The sequence below is a fragment of the Macrotis lagotis genome, chromosome X (genome assembly GCF_037893015.1).
Source record: "Macrotis lagotis isolate mMagLag1 chromosome X, bilby.v1.9.chrom.fasta, whole genome shotgun sequence".
In the NCBI taxonomy this organism is placed as follows: domain Eukaryota; kingdom Metazoa; phylum Chordata; class Mammalia; order Peramelemorphia; family Peramelidae; genus Macrotis; species Macrotis lagotis.
The window spans coordinates 636,502,932-636,522,745 of NC_133666.1; the positions used below are offsets into that span (position 1 = coordinate 636,502,932).

General features: G+C 37.0%; 1 protein-coding gene across 1 annotated transcript in view; it reads left to right on the forward strand.

Annotated features, from left to right (window-relative positions):
• Positions 1 to 19,814, forward strand: part of TBXA2R (thromboxane A2 receptor) — a 46,250-nt gene that overhangs the window by 889 nt on the left and 25,547 nt on the right. The window lies entirely within an intron of this gene.

The window sequence follows — 19,814 nt, forward strand, 5'->3', positions numbered from 1 at the left end:
GAGATGAGCCCAGGGAACAAACTTTTAGATGGTCTACATGGTTCAGCTATCATTTTGTGTTTTATATCACATTTCCTCCATACAATGAAAATCCATTGGGGAAATAATTGAGTAGACATGTATGCCTACACATATACACAGGTGTATAGCTGTGTCCAATATGGATAGGCATCCAGGTGGATGCTCCATAACCAGGGTGCCTAGACATTGACTACCTGCTTCACAAACAGTATGAGTACCAAGGAAGTTAATGAGGTATAAGGTGGGGCTGTCGGCAGGGACAGGAAATAGGATTCCCCTCATCAGTCAGTGAACCCCAAAGGACCAACAGCTCCAGGTTCTCACAGAGCTGGAGCTGCTAGGGATCTCTGAGGTCAACTGGCCCCATGTTCTTATTTTACAGAAAAGGTAACTGAGGCTCACAGGTTAAGGGATTTTCCCACAGCCACAGAAGTAGTAAGTGAAAAGAGGCAGGCACTAAGGAATAAATAATAATAATAATAAAAACATCATGTGGCATTTATATATCATTTTAAGGTTTACCATTCGCTGTATGTATTGTCTAATTTGGATAGTCAATCAGAATTTATTAGCCCTTCTAATTGGATTCTGGTCCTTTTGGTGGACCCTGAGTGAAAGACAGAGATGAGACTCAGAAGACCTGTTTCATTGTAACTGGGGAGAAAAAAATTCATACTTAGAAAGTTTAGAACAACAAAGGATTAAAGCTGAGCAGGGTCTTAAAAACATAAAATGTCAGAGCTGATGGAGCATTAGAACAAGCAATGACAGAGACAAGAGCAACCTTAATAAATGACAAGTTTGGAAGGGACCTTAGAACATATAAAGTCAGAGATAGGAAGAACCATAAAACCCAGAATGTAATAGCTGAACAAGGTTTTAGAAGAAAATCTAGTTTAATCCTTTCAATCAAAAGTGAAAGTGAGGTTCAGAGAAAGGAAGTGACCTGCCAGAGATCACACCCGAAAGTTGAACTTGAGATTGACCTATGCCAATCCAGAAGTAACTGGGAAGTCCTTAAATTCTAATTGTAAGGTAAGGCCCACAAGTGCTCAGAGGAAGAAGAGAGGAGGGAAAGACAAGTTGAAGTCATAAGGAAAGGCTTCTGAGACAGAAGAGGTTTCAACTACTCAATGAAGGATAATTATGGTTTAGCTAGGAGGAAGAATGTTCCAGACAGGGGAAAGATGGAAGGAAGCCCTTTTTGTCTGTTGAAAATCTATAATGGTGGAAGGTGAACAGGTGGGAGTGGATGGTAAGTTTAGAGGACAGGGATCAGAGTGCATTACCAGTAAAGTAGGCTGTAGGTTTTTTCCTTTTTTAAAAAAATTTTTTAAAAGATTTTATTTATTTTGAATTTTACAATTTTTCCCCTAATCTTACTTTCCTCCCCCCCACCCCCCACAGAAGGTAATTTGCCAGTCTTTGCATTGTTTCCATGGTGATCCAAATTGATCCAAATTGAATGTGATGAAAGAGAAATCATATCCTTAAGGAAGAAACATAAAGTATAAGAGATAGAAAGATCAGACAATAAGATATCAGGTATTTTTCCAAATTAAAGGTAATAGTCCTTGGTCTTTGTTAAAACTCCACAGTTCTGGGGCAGCTTAGGTGGCACAGTGGATAGAGCACCAGCCCTGGAGTCAGGAGTACCTGGGTTCAAATCCGGTCTCAGACACTTAATAATTACCTAGCTGTGTGGCCTTGGGCAAGCCACTTAACCCCATTTGCCTTGCAAAAAAAAAACAAACAACTCCACAATTCTTTCTCTGGATACAGATGGTATTCTCTGTTGCAGACAGCCCCAAATTGTCCCTGATTGTTGCACTGATGGAATGAGCAAGTCCATCAAGGAATAGGCTATAGTTTCCATATGGGGGGAAATTTCCCAACCTCATAAATAGTAAAAACCTCAAAAAAAGACTCTCTTCCTCCATCTGCCCCTACCTAGCTAGAGTCTAAGGAAAAAAATGTTATTGGTAGTATTGCAGAGCTCTAAGGCCTTTTTTAGCTCCAAAGTTATAGGATTGTCCTTCTCTTCTGGTTCTTGGCATTTGGATTCCCTTGTCAGATGGTGACTCCTTGTTCCAACTCCTTCCCCGGAGAATAGTGCCTCTGTGAGTCTATGGTTCTGGAATCACAGAATCTCAGAGCTAGTTAGAGAACTTAGAGGACTATTGGTCCAAACCCCTACCTGAGAGAATCCTCTCCACAGCCTCCTGTCCCCATCTGTAGTTCCGCTTAAACAAACAATTCAATTAATTTAAAATTCATTTCAAATATTCCTTGGTAAAAACCCAAGGCAATTAAAAGAAACCAAGAAAATAAAAGCCATTAGTAGGACCTTTAAATGCAGCTGTAGACAAGGTCAACTCCACTTCTGCTAGTGGTTTACAACCTCAGCACGAAGTAATTATCTGATACTACACCACAGACACACAGCATGGGTTCTTAACCATTTCCAGTGACCTGGACCCTTAGGCAATCAATCTGGTGAAGCCTAACAGCTCCTCAAATATTTTTAGAGTATGAGGTACATAGGAAACCAGGTATATTGAATTGCAGTTGTCAAATATTTTTCAATTCTCAGACCTCAAGTTAAGAACCTCTGTAAGTTGATGGGAAATTCATTACCACATGTAACAGTCCCATTGCACCTTGAGACACAATTAACTGGTAGGAAGTTCTTTCATATATGGAATAGAACTCTACCTCGATTGGACCTAATTGTTCCCCCAAGGGCCAGGAAGAGCAAAAAGGTATGTCATGGAAAATATCTTTTAAAAGATATCTGAATAGTGCAATCGTGTGACTGCTAAATATCCCCCAAGGATCTTGGACGTACTTTCTAGTTCCCTTCCCCATTCTAGTCATTGTCCTCTGGAAACTTCTAGTTAGTCAAGGGCCCTCCTACAATGGGGTCCTGGAAACTGGACCCCGTGCTCCAGATAGGATCTGACAAGGGTAAAGGAAAAGGGAACTTCTCCCTCCTTTGTTCTGTTGCCTCAGATACAGTCTAAAGTGGAAGCTAAATGTTCGTTAAGCACAGACAAACACATTCTCAGCAGCTGGCTACTTAAGTCGCTTTGTAAAAGATCAAATCCAAAAATGGTCTTCAGTCCCTTGTGGTCTCCTTGTATTTCTTGATGATGGTGGCAAAGTCGAGGAAAAGGGAGCAGAAGTTGAAAAAACTCTTATTTTTAGTTGACCTGCTAATTGTTGGCACAGAAGATGTGATATCTATAGCCAACAAGTTGATCTGCTCTGGGAGCATCTAAACTCAGTAGTTATAAATGAAAATAGAGGATTTAAAGACATTGTAGTAAAAAATAATAGCTGAAATGTATATATCATTGCAAGGTTTGCAGAGGGCCTTACACACATTACTTCATTTGGTCTAAAAAACAATCTGGTAAGGTAGGTACTGTTATCCCCACTTTGCCCAGGGTCATACAACCATTGTGTCTGAAGTAGGAGGTAAACCTAAGTCTTGCTGATGCCAAGTTTGGCCTACTCTACTATGTAGTAAATTGGAAAGGTGGTTCTCAGACTCTCTTCAGAAAAGGCAAGTAAAGAGCTCAACAAAGTTGATTTCAACACGGGCCTTAGGAAAATGAGAAATAGCCTTTCATGAAATATTGGCAATGCTTCTGATGAAAAGGGTCTACCTTATAATCCATTCACCAACATCTGTTGTAAAAGATTAAAAGAAAAAAGAAAAATCCACAAGAAATTAGACAAGATCTTCCAAAGTAAGTCACCACATATTTGGATATGCCGTAACTCCAATTTAAAGGTGGGCACAGAAATGGAAAAGAAAAAATATATGGGAAAAGATGATCAGGTTGAGAAAGTGTTGGCTAAAGGCTTGTAGTTTAGTCAGAGTTCATATATTTATAGCATAAGTATTTTCTTCAGGAAAAGATTCAAAAGATATAGGTCATGGTGAGAATCAACTAACAACATAAAAAGTAAAAGTTATTTAATCTTAAAAGACAGGAAAGTTCTACTAGAGTAATTTCTGCTCAGTTGTCTATACACAGTCAGATTATTATCTGGCTAAAAACAAAAGCCAAAGTTCACTACAAATTAGGAGAAATAGTGCTTGAAATTCCAACAGTTCCAAGCCACCATATTTAAACAAGCTAAAAAATAGGAAATGGATAAAAGTAAAGACATTACCAACTCAGTAGAGAAGTTTAATCAATGTTAAGCAATTGCTACAATGAAGAGATCAAATGAGCCCAGAAACTTCTCCATTCAAAAAACAGCTGATAGCTTAAAATCCTGGACACCAAGGACAACACCCGATTATAATAAAAACTTTCACCAAACATTGTGGAAGATAATGGAAAATTAGAAAGTTTCAATTTACACAGTAGCTTGCAAAAATTGTGACATATGACTCTAAGAGAAAGTGGAAATGGCATTTAAGAAATGAAAACAGAAAAAAGCTGCACTTGACTGAATAAACACAGAAGAAATCCCCACTAAAGACAATACAAATTTAAACATACAGGAATTATACAAAGACCATATAAAATTAGCATTTCCATACATGAAGTAGATCAGAAGAAAAAGATTGTACAAGAATCTGCAAATCACTAAAATGTACAACTTGTTTTTCCTTTCAAGGAAAGAATAAATTCAACTGTAGCAATGTATTCCTACTTCTGTTTCCTTTTAGCCTCTCTTTTCTCCTTTATACATTTTTAAAAATGCTTCATTGATTCTCTTCCCCCCTTTCTTTCCTTCCTTCTTTTTTTCTTTTTTTTCCCCTCCACACCTCCACATCTAACACTAATCTTCCTATTCTTCCCACACTGCTCAAAAAACTGGGGGACTCTTTTAAAGTTATATACACTCAAAACAAATCCCTACCGTGGTCTTGTTAGAAGATGTATGACTCCTTTTGCACCTTGAGTCAACACCTCTCTGTCAGGAAATGGGTAATGAGCTTAATATTCAATCCTCTAGAATAATGTTTGATCATTTATCAGAGTTCTTGGGTTCTTTAGAATTTGTCTTTAGAATATGGCTGTTATTGAGTAAATTGTTCTCCAGGTTCTGCTCACTTTTACTCTGCCATGGTTCATTCAAATCCTCCCAGATTTCTTAGAAACTGTACCTTTAGTAAGCTTCCATTACATTCATTTGGCCAGTCATTCTCCAGTTGAAGGGACCGTCCTAGTCTCCATTTCTTTGAAATAATAAAAAGAATTCTATAAATATTTTTGTAGAGATGTTTTTTTTTTATTTTTTGGTCTTTGGAGTTAAATGAAGTAACAATATAGGGTCAAAGGGTACATACAATTTAGTAGCTTTTTAATTATCCATAGTCCAGATGGTTTGCCTGTTTTCCTACAGCCCTTTCAACAATAGTCAGAGTTCCTTTAATTTTCATTTCTCAATTTATTAATAATTTGGACATTTTTTCATGTGACTGTTGATAAATTTTATTTCTTCCTTTGAGATACTCTTATATCTTTCAACCATTTATTTATTTGTAAATAGTTATCTTTATATGTTGTTTGTTCATTTGTTCTTGAAGAGGACCAATGACATCATGAGGGTAATGTCTTGACTTTAATGTGCCTTGGATTTAAATGAGGCAGTACTGTACAAAGTTATCAGCCTCACCTCTCCATCGACTCCCTACATATTTTGGATATGAGGCCTTTATCAGTGAAATTTGCTGCAAAGATTTTCCCCCAGGTTTACTGTTTCCTTTCTAATTTTAAGACTATTTATTTTGTTTGTGAAAAAATTTTTTTCAATTACATGTCATAAAAACTGTTTTTTTTTTATCTCCTGTGGTTCTCTCTCTTATTTGGGCATGAATTCTTTCCTTAACTACAGGTATGAAAGACAGTCCTTTCCTTGTTTCTCTAATTAGTTTTATGATAGGACCTTTTATATCTAGGTCATGTATCTATTAAGAGTTTATCTTAGTATATTGTGTTTATCTCAGTATCTTATATGAGATATTAGGTTATAACTAATTTCTGGTAGACAGCTTTCCAGTTTCCAAGGAACTTTGTCAAATAACAAGTTCTTATCCCAGTAGTTGGAGTCTTTAAGTTTATCAACACAATGATAATATATTAATTGTTCATTTATTTCCATATGTCTTATACCTATTCTGTTTCACGATCGACCTCATTTTGTTTTAATCGGTATTAAATAGTTTTGATGATTACTGCTTGAGTAGTATTGTTTGAGATCTGACGCCCTTCCTTATTACTTTTTCATTGTTCGCCTTGAGACTATTTGTCTTTTGTCCATTATCATTTCTTCTAGCACTCTAAAGTAATTCCTTAGTAATTTGATTGGTATAGCACTCAATAAGTAAATTAACTGTTTATTCTATTGACAGGATAAATACATGAATAATTACTCAACTCTAGTTTGGCCTATCTTTAATCCTGCAAAAGTACATAGAGTTAATTTCTACACGTGTCTTTATAGGTTGACTTCCAGATATTTTGCACATTCTGTAGTTATCTAAATGGAATTTATCTTTTCCTACTTAATTTTGTTGGTAATAAGTTGGTTGAGGAATTGGCTTATTTTATAATTTACAACTTTACTAAGGATATTGTTTCAACTGATTTTTAGTTGACTGTGGTTTCCTAGATAAACCATCATATCTGCAAAAAAAACTTTCTTTTTTGTGTATGTTTATTCATACACTTTATTTTTCTTGCCTTATTGCTATAGCAAGTATTTCTAAAACTCTGTAATAATAATAGTGATAAACAGACATCTACATTTTATTTTTGATGGTACTGGAAAGACCTTTAGCCTTTCTCTGTTTTATGTTTTAGAAAGATATTATTATATTATATATTATATTATATATATTATATTAGAAAGATATTATTAAGAAAGATGCATTTATTCCTATGATTTAGTGAGTTCTTTTTTTAAAAAAAGAAACAGATTTTGAATTTTGTCAAAAATTTGGTTCAGTATCTATTGAACTAATCATGATTTTGTTAGTATTATTAATATCTATTTCAATTCTAGTTTACCTATTGTTGAATTAACTCTGAATTTCTATCACAAATCTACCTTAGCTCTGTTGTGTTGATGTCTAAATATATTGTTGTCTCCTTTTCACTAAAATTTTATTGACTATTCATGTGTCAATAGTCACTAGCATATTGACCTATAGTTATATTTTTAATTAAAATTTATTTTTTCAGTCAATTTTCTTTTCTTTCTTCCATTTTACCCTTCTTCCAATTGAGAAAGAAAGAAAAACAAAATCTGTTATTAAAAAGATATCATTAAGCAATTGACATTATCCATATCAAAAAAAAAAGTCTGGTTATATACTCTATATCCTTCACTTCTCTATCAGGAGGTGAGCAGCATTTTCATCATGAATCCTATGAAATTGTAGTTGATCAATATGCTAATTATAGCTATTAAGACCTTTCAAGGTTGAAAAGTCTTTATGATATTATCATTATTATATTAATTGTTCTCATGGTTTCATTTACTTCATTCTGCATCAGTTCTTACAAGTCTTCCCAGGATTCCCTAAACTTATCCTCTTCGTTATTTCTTACAGCACAATAATATTCAATCACATTTATATATCATAACTTTTAACTTATCTATTTGATAGACACTCCCTCAGTTTCTAATTCTATTTTATCATAAAAAGTTGCTCTAAATATTTTGATACATCCTTGGAGTTTCTTTTGCTCACAACTCATCCTTCTCTTAATCTACTTTCACTGTTATTTCTGCTTCTCCCTTTCCAGCTTTCCCTCACATTTCCCTGTTTAGTGAAATGTATTTCTGTATTGAACTGTGTTTATTAATTTATTTCCTCCTTTGACTAGTTCAGCTGAAAATGAAATTCAAGTGTCACCCACTCCCACACCCTTCCTTTTTGTTTGTATAGACTTCTACCTATGAGCCCCAATTAAGTGAGATTATTTTTCCTAATCTTCTCCCTTCCTCTCCTCCTGACCCAGTTTATTCCTCTTACCCCTTTTCCATTATTTTTTAAGAGGTTCAAGACAATATAACCACTATCAGACCCTTTGTCTAATTAGACTCCCTCTATGACTCCCAATGAGGACAGAGTTAAGAGGGGACTTATATATCAACTCCTCATATTATAATGAAAAGAAGTGATCCTTGTTTAATCTCTTGTAGATGTTCACTCATGTTTACCTTTTTATGTTTCTCTTGACTCCTATGTTTGCACTTCAAATTTTCTCTGTAACTCTTGTATTCTCATCAGGAATATTAGGAGTCCTCTGCTTCATTATAAGTATACTTCCCCCTTGTAGAATCATATTAGTTTTGCTGGTATTCCAAAAGACAAAGGATATAGACTTGCAACCAAGAATATCATATTCAAAGTTCTCTACTCCATTAGAGTGGTGCCTTCTAAAGCTTGTATAATCTTGACTATGGAAACTTGGAATTTGAATTTTTTCTTTTTGACTGCTTACAATTCTTTTTCTTCAACTTGGAAACTGGATTTTAACCATAATATACAAGCATTTTCATCTTGAGTTTTTTTTTTCAGGAGGTGACCGATGAATTATTTGTATTTTCTACTTTGCTCCCATGTTCTAAGAGATAAGTAGCTTTTTTATGATTTCTTGAAATGTACTTATCTAGTCATTTTTCCAGCATTGCTTTCAGGTAGTACATATAAATTATTTCTATTTTTCAAGTCAGTAGCTTTTACTCTATGAAATGACATATTTTTTCTATTTAAAAAAGTATTTCCTGTTCAACCGTTGACTGAATGGAGGAGCTTATAGACATTTCTCTTTTATTTTCTTTACTGTCATTTACTGTCACTTGAGATACATTTTTAGAGCTTTACTTGGTTGTTTATGTGGGTTTGGGGCTCCTCTAGGCCATAATACACTGCCAGATTAGCCAGCAGCCACTGGAATTGAAGATCAAGATAATAAAAAATAAATTTAAGGTCATAAATAATGTTAGCCAAATGTACATGTACAACTTTTACCATACTCTTCACTGCTGAAAGGAGGAAGTGGGAAGGGAAGGTGGTACAAAAATATGTAACATAGGGGCGGCTAGGGGCGCAGTGGATAGAGCACCGGGCTTGGAGTCAGGAGTACCTGGGTTCAAATCCGACTTCAGACACTTAATAATTACCTAGCTGTGTGGCCTTGGGCAAGCCACTTAACCCCATTTGCCTTGCAAAAACCTAAAAAAATGTGTAACATAAAAACACAAGTGGATGCAACTTGGGTATTTATAACAGGTAACTGGAAAAAATAAAATATCAATCACAAAAAATAGTGTTACTACCCAAAATGACAGGTTTTAGACATTAGTCACTTCAATGGAAGCTTATTACAATTTTCCTTTTTAGTTCAAATGAAAATGTTAAGAAATAAATTTTGCTATAGTTTAAAGTCCTTTCCCTACTTTTCCTTCTAAGTAAATGGGTAAGAGGTTAAGAATCAAGTCTAAGGTAGAAGGAGGAATACTTAAGTCTATCTAAAGATCATTGCCTTTTCACCTCCTGAAATGTTTGGGCTAAAACCCTCTTGAGGGCAATGTCTTATCCATATAGAAAGGATCAATATATTAAAGAATAAATCTTTTTATCCTTAAGAGGAGTGGTCAAGGAGGGAATTAAGTAGTACTAAAGATTAAATGACTTTTTTTAAATTCACTGTTGTTCTGACAATGTTAATCCCAAATTTTAAAATACTATTGCCTTTTCCTTGTTCAATATTTCTATGTGTTACCTCAAATTTTCTTGGAGGAAAGAAATATCCAAGAGTATGATAGGGACTATGTCTGTTTAAACATTTCTAGGTCAAAATAAGAAATGTGTAACCTGGGTTCAAATTCGGTCTCAGACACTTAATAATTACCTAGCTGTGTGGCCTTGGGCAAGCCACTTAACCCCATTTGTCTTGGGAAAAAACCTAAAAAACAAAACAAAACAAAATAAGAAATGTGTGAATAGAGAATAATATTAGATTAATAAAAATTTGTTCCTGACAAACTTGTGCCTAAAGTACAGAATTAACATTTTTCTTAGGTGATTCCAACCTACTTTTTCATCTATAAAATCTTTATGAGTGGTCTAGGTACAAAGAAGGGTATTCTTGATGAAAAGAAAGGAGCCAGATTGGCTATCAGGTATAATTTTCTATAACAGATATCTTTTCCATGACATGATTAACTAAGAGATATTCAAAAGCGAGGAGGGGAGGGAAGCTTTTGACTCCACTGAACAAAATAAAACTAAAAGTTCTACCATAAACACAGGCTCATCTATGCCAATGTTCAGATCATATAAGATTTCCTGATATCCAAAATATTTGTTTTGTACCATCAACAAATTTGACAAGTATACCATCTGTACATTCATATAATTTATTGATAAAAGTGGTCATTGGAATAGGACCAAGGATTTCTGGAACACTCAGCTAGAAACCTCTATCCAGGTTGACAACTCATCCCTACTTGCTGGGTCCAGATATTCAATGAATAATGACTCTCTCCTAATTGTACTATTACCCAACCCACATTTCTCAACTTGTTCACAGGGATATCATGAAACTTGTCAAATGTCTCACTGAAGCTGAAATATCTAATTTATTCCTTTTAAATGAAATATTTTCATATGTTACCACATTCAAGGCATGGATAACTGAATGTCACCATGATATGCTTGCATTTACCTCCTTGGGTTAAAATCCCCAATTCACCTTAGAACCCATATTCCTTCCATTTATATATAAATATCTGTAGTCATGATGGACATTGTCATCTGTAAACTAGATCTCTGTTCTGTTTTTAATCTTACCTGATGCTTTCTCCAGTACCTTGCTCCAAAGATATATGTAAATAGTTCCATCCCTTTCTCTTTCCTCTATTTTCATTTTAATTCCCTTTGAATCAAATCAGCAATAATCAAGTCTACATTACATGTATCTCTGACCTCGCATTACTGTATCTTAAATTCAAATTTTAGCCTTATATACACCTTCTCCTTCAATAGCTATTCATTTTTCATATCTTTTTTTTCAGCAGCCAAAAAAATACTATCTATGACCCTAGGGTCTTTAATTTCTTGACCAGACTGTGGGTAATAATTTTGAGATCCCTTTTGGTGATATCTTATATCCCCACGTGAATTGCCATACGTAGATAAAGTTGTTTAGACTTGATAGTTCTCAAAAAATGTTCTATCTTATCCATAATACAACATCCAAGAAGATATCTTATTCCCCAATTATTCAAATCTGGTCCATATATAGCTGCCTTTTTATAGCATGGTCTCACCAACCTTCAAGAACTATTCCTGGGGGAAGCTAGATGCACAGTGAATAAGGCACCAACGCTGGAGTCAGGCGGACCTGAGTTCAAATCCAGCCTCAGACACTTAATAATTGCCTAGCTGAGTGACCTTGGGCAAGTCACTTAGCCCCATTGCCTTGCAAAAAAAATCTTTAAAAAGGAACCATTCCTTCATTATAATAGCTAGCATTCATGTTGTGCTTTAGGGCTTGCAATGTACTTTTTATGTGTTATCTCATTTTCTCCTCTGTGTAAGATAGATGAGAACATTGAGGCACAGAGAGATTAAGAGTGATTTTCTGAGGATTACTCATCTATTAAGAATCAGAAACAGGATCCCAGTCCTCTCCAACTCTTGCTCCTAATTAAAGAGATTAAAAAGAACTTTAAAAAAAATTCAGGCTTTCTTTTTCTACCCAGATCTTCTTTCACTGAACTTTAATTAGCTAGAGCTAGAATCTTAACTCAAACAGTAGTTGCCTTCAACTGTTATCAGGAGGATTGCTAAAGAATGTTACAGTCAGGCTTTATCAAACTCCGCCTTCTCTTTCCTCTCTTTTCCTCTCTTATCCCATTCCAGATACTGTAGACGTGCATCTTACTTCTTCCCTGTCTTCCGTGGCACAAGGGTTCTAATTAGGAGTTCATAATTCCAAGATTCTATATTTCCAGAATTCTTGGAATTCTAACGTAGGAGTCTAACTTGGAATCCAGTCCCAAAGAAAAAAATAAAGGTAGGTTCTAGGTCACCAACAGACACAGAGCTGGGACAAGCTCTTTTGCAACATTAGACAACATCAGATTCTTTAGGTAGAGGCTTTTGCAGGTTCCTTAGGAGGCAAATTTCCTAAACCCAGACACCATCAAACAGAATACCATTCCCCCACCTACCTGACCCCAGGTCCCCACTGTCTCCTCTCCTCCCTCCTAAAACATTCTCTGAAGACTGGAATCCCTTATTAGTTGTCTCTCCCCATCCTCTATTTATCTCAGCTCTTTCTTGTCTTCTTGTTCACTTTTCTTTCTCTGCCTCCACAGGATGCTGTTTCTCCCTTCTACCTGTCCTCATCTATATGACCTTCCTTTTGTTTCTTTCTTCTACAGCCATCTCCTTTGTCTTTCTCTAGTTTTAGTTTCTTGTTTCTTCCTCCATCCCCTAGTCTTTTCCTGCCTCCTCAAATCCCCTTTTGTCTTTTTCCTTTAGCATTTTGGCTCAGCCTTCTAGAATGAGAGAACATTTGGCACTTCTCCTCTCTTGACCCCCAAACCCAACTAAATCCTTCAACTAAAGCCAACTAAATACTTCACCAGAACTGTTATTAGAATAGGGTGACCAGGGTTTTGTCTCAAAAAGGTCAAAATTCAGGGGGCATTGAAATTGACTATAAATTCCTTAAGGGACCTTTATTCATTTTTAATCTTATGTAGAATAGATATTTGTTGTTGATTGTCCTTCATTCTCAAAGATCAAAGACTAAGTGAGGGAGATATTTTGACATGAGTTTGAATTATGCAGTCATCAATCTTGTTCATCTCCAAAGTCATCAGAGTCAGTGGTAAGACATAAGTCAAGAAGACCGGCATGCATCCCAGAAGATGTTTATAAATTCTTGTGGACTGATTGATTTCTTCCACTAAAAATAGCTGAGCCTAATTTAACAAGAATAGATAGTTAAAATCAGAGGCTAATAGATAGTAGATTTTCTCCTCATTCACCTGGGTAGTTGCATCCCAGCTGAACTTCCTGTACTTACCTTCATCCCTTGGTGATCCCTGCCTTGGCCCTGGGGTGTCTCTATGTCTCTATTCCAAAATTTCTAGTTATAGATCAGCCTTTGAAAAGACCATCTCTTTCTCTGTCTCTTTCTCTCTCTCTCTCTCTGTCTGTCTCCTCTATCTACTCTCTCTCTCTTTCTCTCTCTCTCTCTCTCTCTCTCTCTCTCTCTCTCTCTCTCTCTCATTTATCCATCCCCTTTTCCTTTCCATTCCTATGACCTCACCCTAGCATACTAGTGTCCTGTTCCAGGTCCCCTGACCCTGGACACAAAATTCTTCTGGCGCTAACTACTGAAAAGCTGGCAGATGAACCGTATTGTTCCTTGGAATAAGTCCTAGTTGTGTTCTCACTTGGGAGGTTGGTAAGACTTCCCACTCCATCAACATTTCCTACTTTCTGCCTTACAATCATAGAATGATACCTTGGAGGATCCTTAGTGAACAAATGCAACCCCTTCATTGTAAAGATGGGGAAACAAGTCTAGTGACTTGACCAAGGTGATAAGGTTCAGACCAGACTCAAATTTCCTGGCTTCTTTGGCTGTTTTTGATACTCTAAGTGGAGAAGTTTGGTTAGGAAGAGATCACATGGAGACAGGGAATTTAAAGAGAAACAGAGACAGAGAGAAGTTGAACAACAGGGACCCTGGGACCCAGAACTGATTCAACTCTGCCCCAAGTCCTGGCTATTCTACCCACTGGGGTAGTTAGGGGGCCACAGGTGATAGAGTGTTAGATCTAGAATCAGGAAGACCTGACTTCAAATCTAACCTCAGATACTCCCTAGCTTGTGACCCTCAGAAATTCACTTAGCCTCTATTTACCTTAGTTTCTTCAATTGTAAAATAGAGATAATAAAAGCCCCTACATCCTAGGGTTGCTTTGAGGATCAAATAATATATTTGTAAAATATTTATAGTGCCTAGAATAAGTCGGTAATTAATAAATGCTTGTCTTCTTCCCCTCTGATCCCTGTTTAAGGAAGATTAAGGGTGGGGAGGTCTCTGGGGACCAAGAAGATAGTATTCCTTTTCCCCTCAGCCTGGAACAAATAAACAAGAATCAGGGAAATAATGATGCCAAAGAATCAGAAAGATCCAAAGGTCTTAAGATTTTTCAGAAATAAATATTTTATTACTAACTCATTTTTACATCATTTAAATCTCACCCTGTGTCTCTACTTCTCTCTCCCCAAGAGAGACATTCCCAGGTAGTATTTTTTAAAGAAAAACACTTATCAAAACTGATCAATATATCAAAACACCTGAAAGTATATGCAGCGGATTGATGAACCTCTCACCTCTGCAAAGGAATGAGGGTACCTTCTCTTATCTCTTTTTAGGGGTTCTGGCTTTTTATTATTATTATTATTTTAAGGCAATAGGGTTAAGAGTGACTTGTCCAGGATCACACAGCTAGGCAAGTGATTATTAAGTGTCTGAGGTCGGATTTGAACTCAGGTCCTCCTGACTCCAGGGCCAGTGCTCTATCCACTACGCCACCGAGCCGCCCCTCTGGCTTTTTCTTTGCAATTCTACAACACCCACTTTTGATTGTTCTTGTGATGGTGGTTGTTTACATTTATATTGTTGTCTTTACTTTCTTGGCTATTCTTACTCCACACTGTCTCTGTTCACCTAAGTCTTTCCATGCTTCTCTATATTCTTCATATTCATCATTTCTAGGAGGACAGTAATATAATATTAAGGGCAACTAGGGGGCCAATGGGTCTGGAGTCAGGAAGACTCATCTTCAATCTGACCTCAGAGACTCACTAGTTGTAAGACCCTGGGCAAGTTACTTCATCCTGATTACTGCCATTTCTTCATCATAACCTGGAAAAGGAAATGGCAAAGCACTCCAGTATCTTTGCCAAGAAAACCTCAAATGGCATCATGAACAGTCAGATACTTCATGAACCTATTTGGGATTTTCTTGACATTTGAAATACTAAACAACAACATAAAGTACATTGCATTCATGTTTCACTTTCTTTTTTTTTATTTCTCAGTCGATGAGCATTTATCTACCTTCCAAGTTCTAGTTCTTTGCTATCTCAAAAAATACGTGTGTAGATTTTGAGGGGTTTTTTTTATCAGTAATCAGTAATCAGTTAATCCTAGAACAGAGGGATAAAAGAGAGTGATAACTAGGATAGAGATGGGACTAGACCCATTTGTTCTCTGAGTACCCCAAGTGTTTCCCAAGATCCTGGGTAGGAGACTCAATGGGAAGGAAACGACCCAAGCTATTCCATACAATGCCCACTTTGGACATCGGTTCAGGAAACCCTGTGAGGGAGGAGAAGGAAGGTCAAAGAAATAAAGTTTTGCTTTCCATAACCCCAATACTACCCATCACCCTAGATGATTAAGGGCAGAGAGACAGAAACTTGAAACCACTTGCAGAGAACTTAAAACCACTAGCTATGGATGCCCACACACAGCCAGCACTAGTTCTCAGCCCAGTTGAACCAGGTCACAGACCAGAGTTTGTGCTATTTGAATATGTATGTGTCTATATATCAGTGTTTGTCTGTCTTATGTGTATGTGTTTCTATATTTACCAACAACAGTGTCTGTTTGTTAGCCTGCCCATCTTTTGTACAAATGTGTGTATTTACCAAATAAAGATAGCTTACCATCTTTATCACAAAACTGACTATTATGGGGCTATTCTGGGGAGGGGAGGGGAGAAGAGAAAAGAGAAGACTTGGTCCTGAGACTTGCCCTCTCAAAAGACCAAAGTCTCAGAGAGGTAGAAAGGAGCAGATGCAAACCTCACTTTCAATAACATCATCATCTATGGGAGACCCAAAAGCAGTAGACTTGAATCTGCCTCTTGAAGGCAGTCACAACCTAAGGGAGACAGAGAAGCAACAAAATTACAGAATCTTCTAGTTGAGAAGGACCAGGTGCTATTTATCTCAATCCATACTGGAGGGCACCATAGTGGACAGAGCATGGAGTTATGAAGACCTGTTCAAATCCAACTTAGTAGTTGTGTGACCCTGAGCAAATCACCTAATATCTGTTTGCCTTGGTTTCCTCATCTATAAAATGGGAATGGTGATAATGATAGTAATGATAATGATGATGATGATGATGATAATAATAATAGTAGTACCTGCGTACCAGAATTGTAGGATCAAATGAAATATTTGTAAAGCGCTTAGCACAGTGACATATATAAGCACCATGTAGATGCTGATAAGTAACATAATTATCATTATCATTATTATTGCTATTATTATTATTCCCAAAGAACTCCCCATTCTGGGAGATTCTGAGCTTTTAGTTGAAGACCTCCAAGGAAGGAAAATTCACTGTCACTACAGGCATCCCATTCTACTTTGGCACAGCTCTAATGAAAGTTAATTAGGGCTAATTAGAAGATTCTTCCTGATATCCAACATAAATCGGTCTCTCTTGCAACTTCTACCCACAGCTCCTGGTTTTGCCCAAGGGACCAAGCAGAAACAAGACTAATCCCTTCCCACAAGACAGCCCTTTCAGGTTACCTCAAGATCCTCATCAGGCTCCCCCCAGCATTCTATACTCAGGAAAAGTGAAAACAGCCCCTGCCTTTCAGAAGCAGGATGGGTGGGTCAAAACCATTGGGCATCCTATAATGGAAACAGCACAGAAATAATGAGTATTTATGTAATTTATGACAAAGTGGATCCAAGGCAACCTTCAAGGGGATGCAGCAGCAACTGGGGAAACTGGGAAAGATCACCTGCAGAAGGTGGGAAGTGTAGGAGTCTAAGGAAGAAGAATATTTCAGGCAATGGAGACAGCCAGGACAATATGACAGGATTAGAAGGGATCATTGTTAGGGCAGCTAGGTGGCGTGGTGGCTAGAGCCTCGGCCCTGGAGTCAGGAGGACCTGAGTTCAAATGCGACCTCAGACACTAAAGAATTGCCTGGCTGTGTGACCTTGGACAAGTCACTTTAACCCCATTGCCTTCCAAAACAAAAAAACAAAAAAAAAAAGGGGATCAGTGTTAAAACTTTGGGAAGATACGAAGGGACTTGGATGGTGAAGAGCTTTAAAAACCACACAGAGAGGGCTTTACATTTGACTCTGGAGGCAGTAGCAGCCACTAGAGTCTATTGACCACCTTCTCCTCCTGGATAGTCTTTTGAGACTTTCATGACCTCATTGGATTTTATCCTTCATGGTAGACTACTCCTTTGCAGTTCCCTTTGCTGGATCTTTATCTTTTTCATGCTCATTAGCTGGAAATGACTCCCAAGTCTCTGTCCTTAGGCCTTTTCCCTTTTCCCTGGCAGTTAGATTGTGCAATGACCTCGAATGAAGAAGATCTAAATTCAAATTCTAAGACACTGATTAGCTGTGAGACCCTGAATGCCATTTTACTTCCATCTATCTCTATTTTCTCAGCTGTAAAATGGAGCTATAATAGTGCTTACTTCGAAGGGTTGTTGAGAGGATAAAATAATATTTATAAAGAGCACTATAAACTTTTAAGCATGATATGATTGATACATATTATTATTATTATTAATCTTTTCTTCTGGATTTTTAATCTGAAGTCTTTGAATTTTTTAATATTTTTATAACTATTTCAATATAATTGGAGTGGAGAGATATGATCAGATCTTCACTTTAGAAAATTCTTTCTACTTCCAGTATAGAGAATGTATTGAAGAGGTGTTAGATAGAAAGAGACTAATTAGAAGGGTGTCCCAAAAGTCCAGGTAAGAGGTAAAGGTCTAAACCAGGGTTGTGGAGCCAACTTGAGATAAAATTTGAAAGTGAGTTAAGTGGAAAGCCATTGTTAAACATTTACTGGTACACCCCAACTATGATGGTATGGGTTATAAGAAAGAAAAGAAAGGGGAAATATATGAGAATATATGAGAGATGTTGTTGAGATAGAAATGAGAAGACTTATTGGCTATGTAGGTTAAATGAGAAGTAATGAGCATGATGTCAAAGTTGGGAACCTGAGTGATTGGGAAAATCATAGGATCTTAGGATATAGAATTGGGGTTGGAAGAGACCTCAGGATAGCCATGTAACAGAAAGTGAGAAAGAGGAATAGGGTGGGGGTGGGGGGAAGAAGGGGAGAAAATAATGAGATCTATTTTTGGACCTGTTAGGTCTGACCTCCCATTCAAAATGTCCAATAGGCAGTTTGTGGTGTGGAATTAGAGCTCAGACAAAAGAGGAATGCTGGATACATAGGTCTGGAAGTCAGCTTTAGAGAAATGAAAATGGAACCAGGAAAGTTTTCAAAGTCACAAATGAGAGAAGGGAGAGCCAGTGTTGCCACCCTTTTATGTGTCATGAACCCCATTGATAATTTCACCCTTCTCTGAATAATGTTTTGCATGCATAAAATAAGATACAAAGGATACAAAGGAAATCAACCATTTGGGAACACAGTTATCAATTTTTTTTTAAATACAGGAATTCTAAGTTAAGAAACCTTAGTATAGAAAGAGAAAGGAAGAGGGTTCAAGACGGAACCACAGTTAGTGGGCATGACAGAGATAAAGTTCCAGCCATGGAAACTGAGAAGGTGTAGTCAGACATGTAGGAGAAATCCAAGAGAGATCAGGGTCATGAAAACCCAGAGAGGAAAGAGTATACAGGAAGAGAAGATGGTCAATAGTGTCATTTGTTGCAGTGAAGTCTGAGGACAGAGAAAAGGCCATTAGATTTTAAGAGATCTGGGGTAAAAGAAGTTTTAATTGAACAATGAGGTTTGACTCAATTTTCAAAAAAGTTTAGAAGACAATGGGAGGAGAGGAAGTGGAAGTAGGTTTTTCAAGGAGTTTCACTGTGAAGAAAAGGAGAGATACACGATGATAGCCAGCCAGACAACATTTATTTAGAGTTTACCATGTCCCTGGTACAGTTGGGGATTCAAAGAAAGACCAAACAAAAATTAGTTCCTGCCCTCAAGGAGCTCACATTCTATTATAGCATATAACACACATATTATAGATGCATACAAGAGATATTGAGAAGTTGGAAAGTAATCTCAATAGGAAAATAGCTAGTTTCTGGGGGTATGGAAAGGAAAGAGACTGAGGTAGACATCATATAAGTAGAAGAAGGTGGAATAAATAGTAAGGATTATAGAATCTAGTAAGGGACTTTGGTTTTGGTTTTAAGAATGGGAGAGACTGGCCTGTCTGTAGATATCCAGGAAGGCGCCAGTAGACAGGAAGGGATGGGAGATTAGAGAGGAGAGGGATAATAACAGAAGCAATCTAGTGGAAAAGATGACAGATGATGGGATCAAGGGTCCATGTAATGCTGTGGCCTTGGCAAGGAGAAGGGTTGCTGTTATTCAGTCAAGTTTCTTTGTGACCTTGGTGAGGTTTTGTTGGCAAAGATATTGTAATAATTTGACATTTCCTTCTCCTCTGGATTAAAGCAGAGGTTAAGTGACTTGCCCAGGGTCAAACACCTAGTGAGTATCTGAGGCTGGATTTTTATTCAGGGCTCCCTGATTGTTTTCCAAAGAACCACCTCACTGCTTTCAAGGAGAGGGTTGTTTTCCAAAAGAGATGGGAGTAAAAGAGGAGATAGTGGGGGGGGGGGGGTAAGATGAGGGGAGAGAAGCAGAGTAGGGAGATGTCTAGACAGTATAATTTGAAGAAAGTGGAAAAAGAGGAAGTTTCCTATTGAATAATCTCAATTTTTTTCT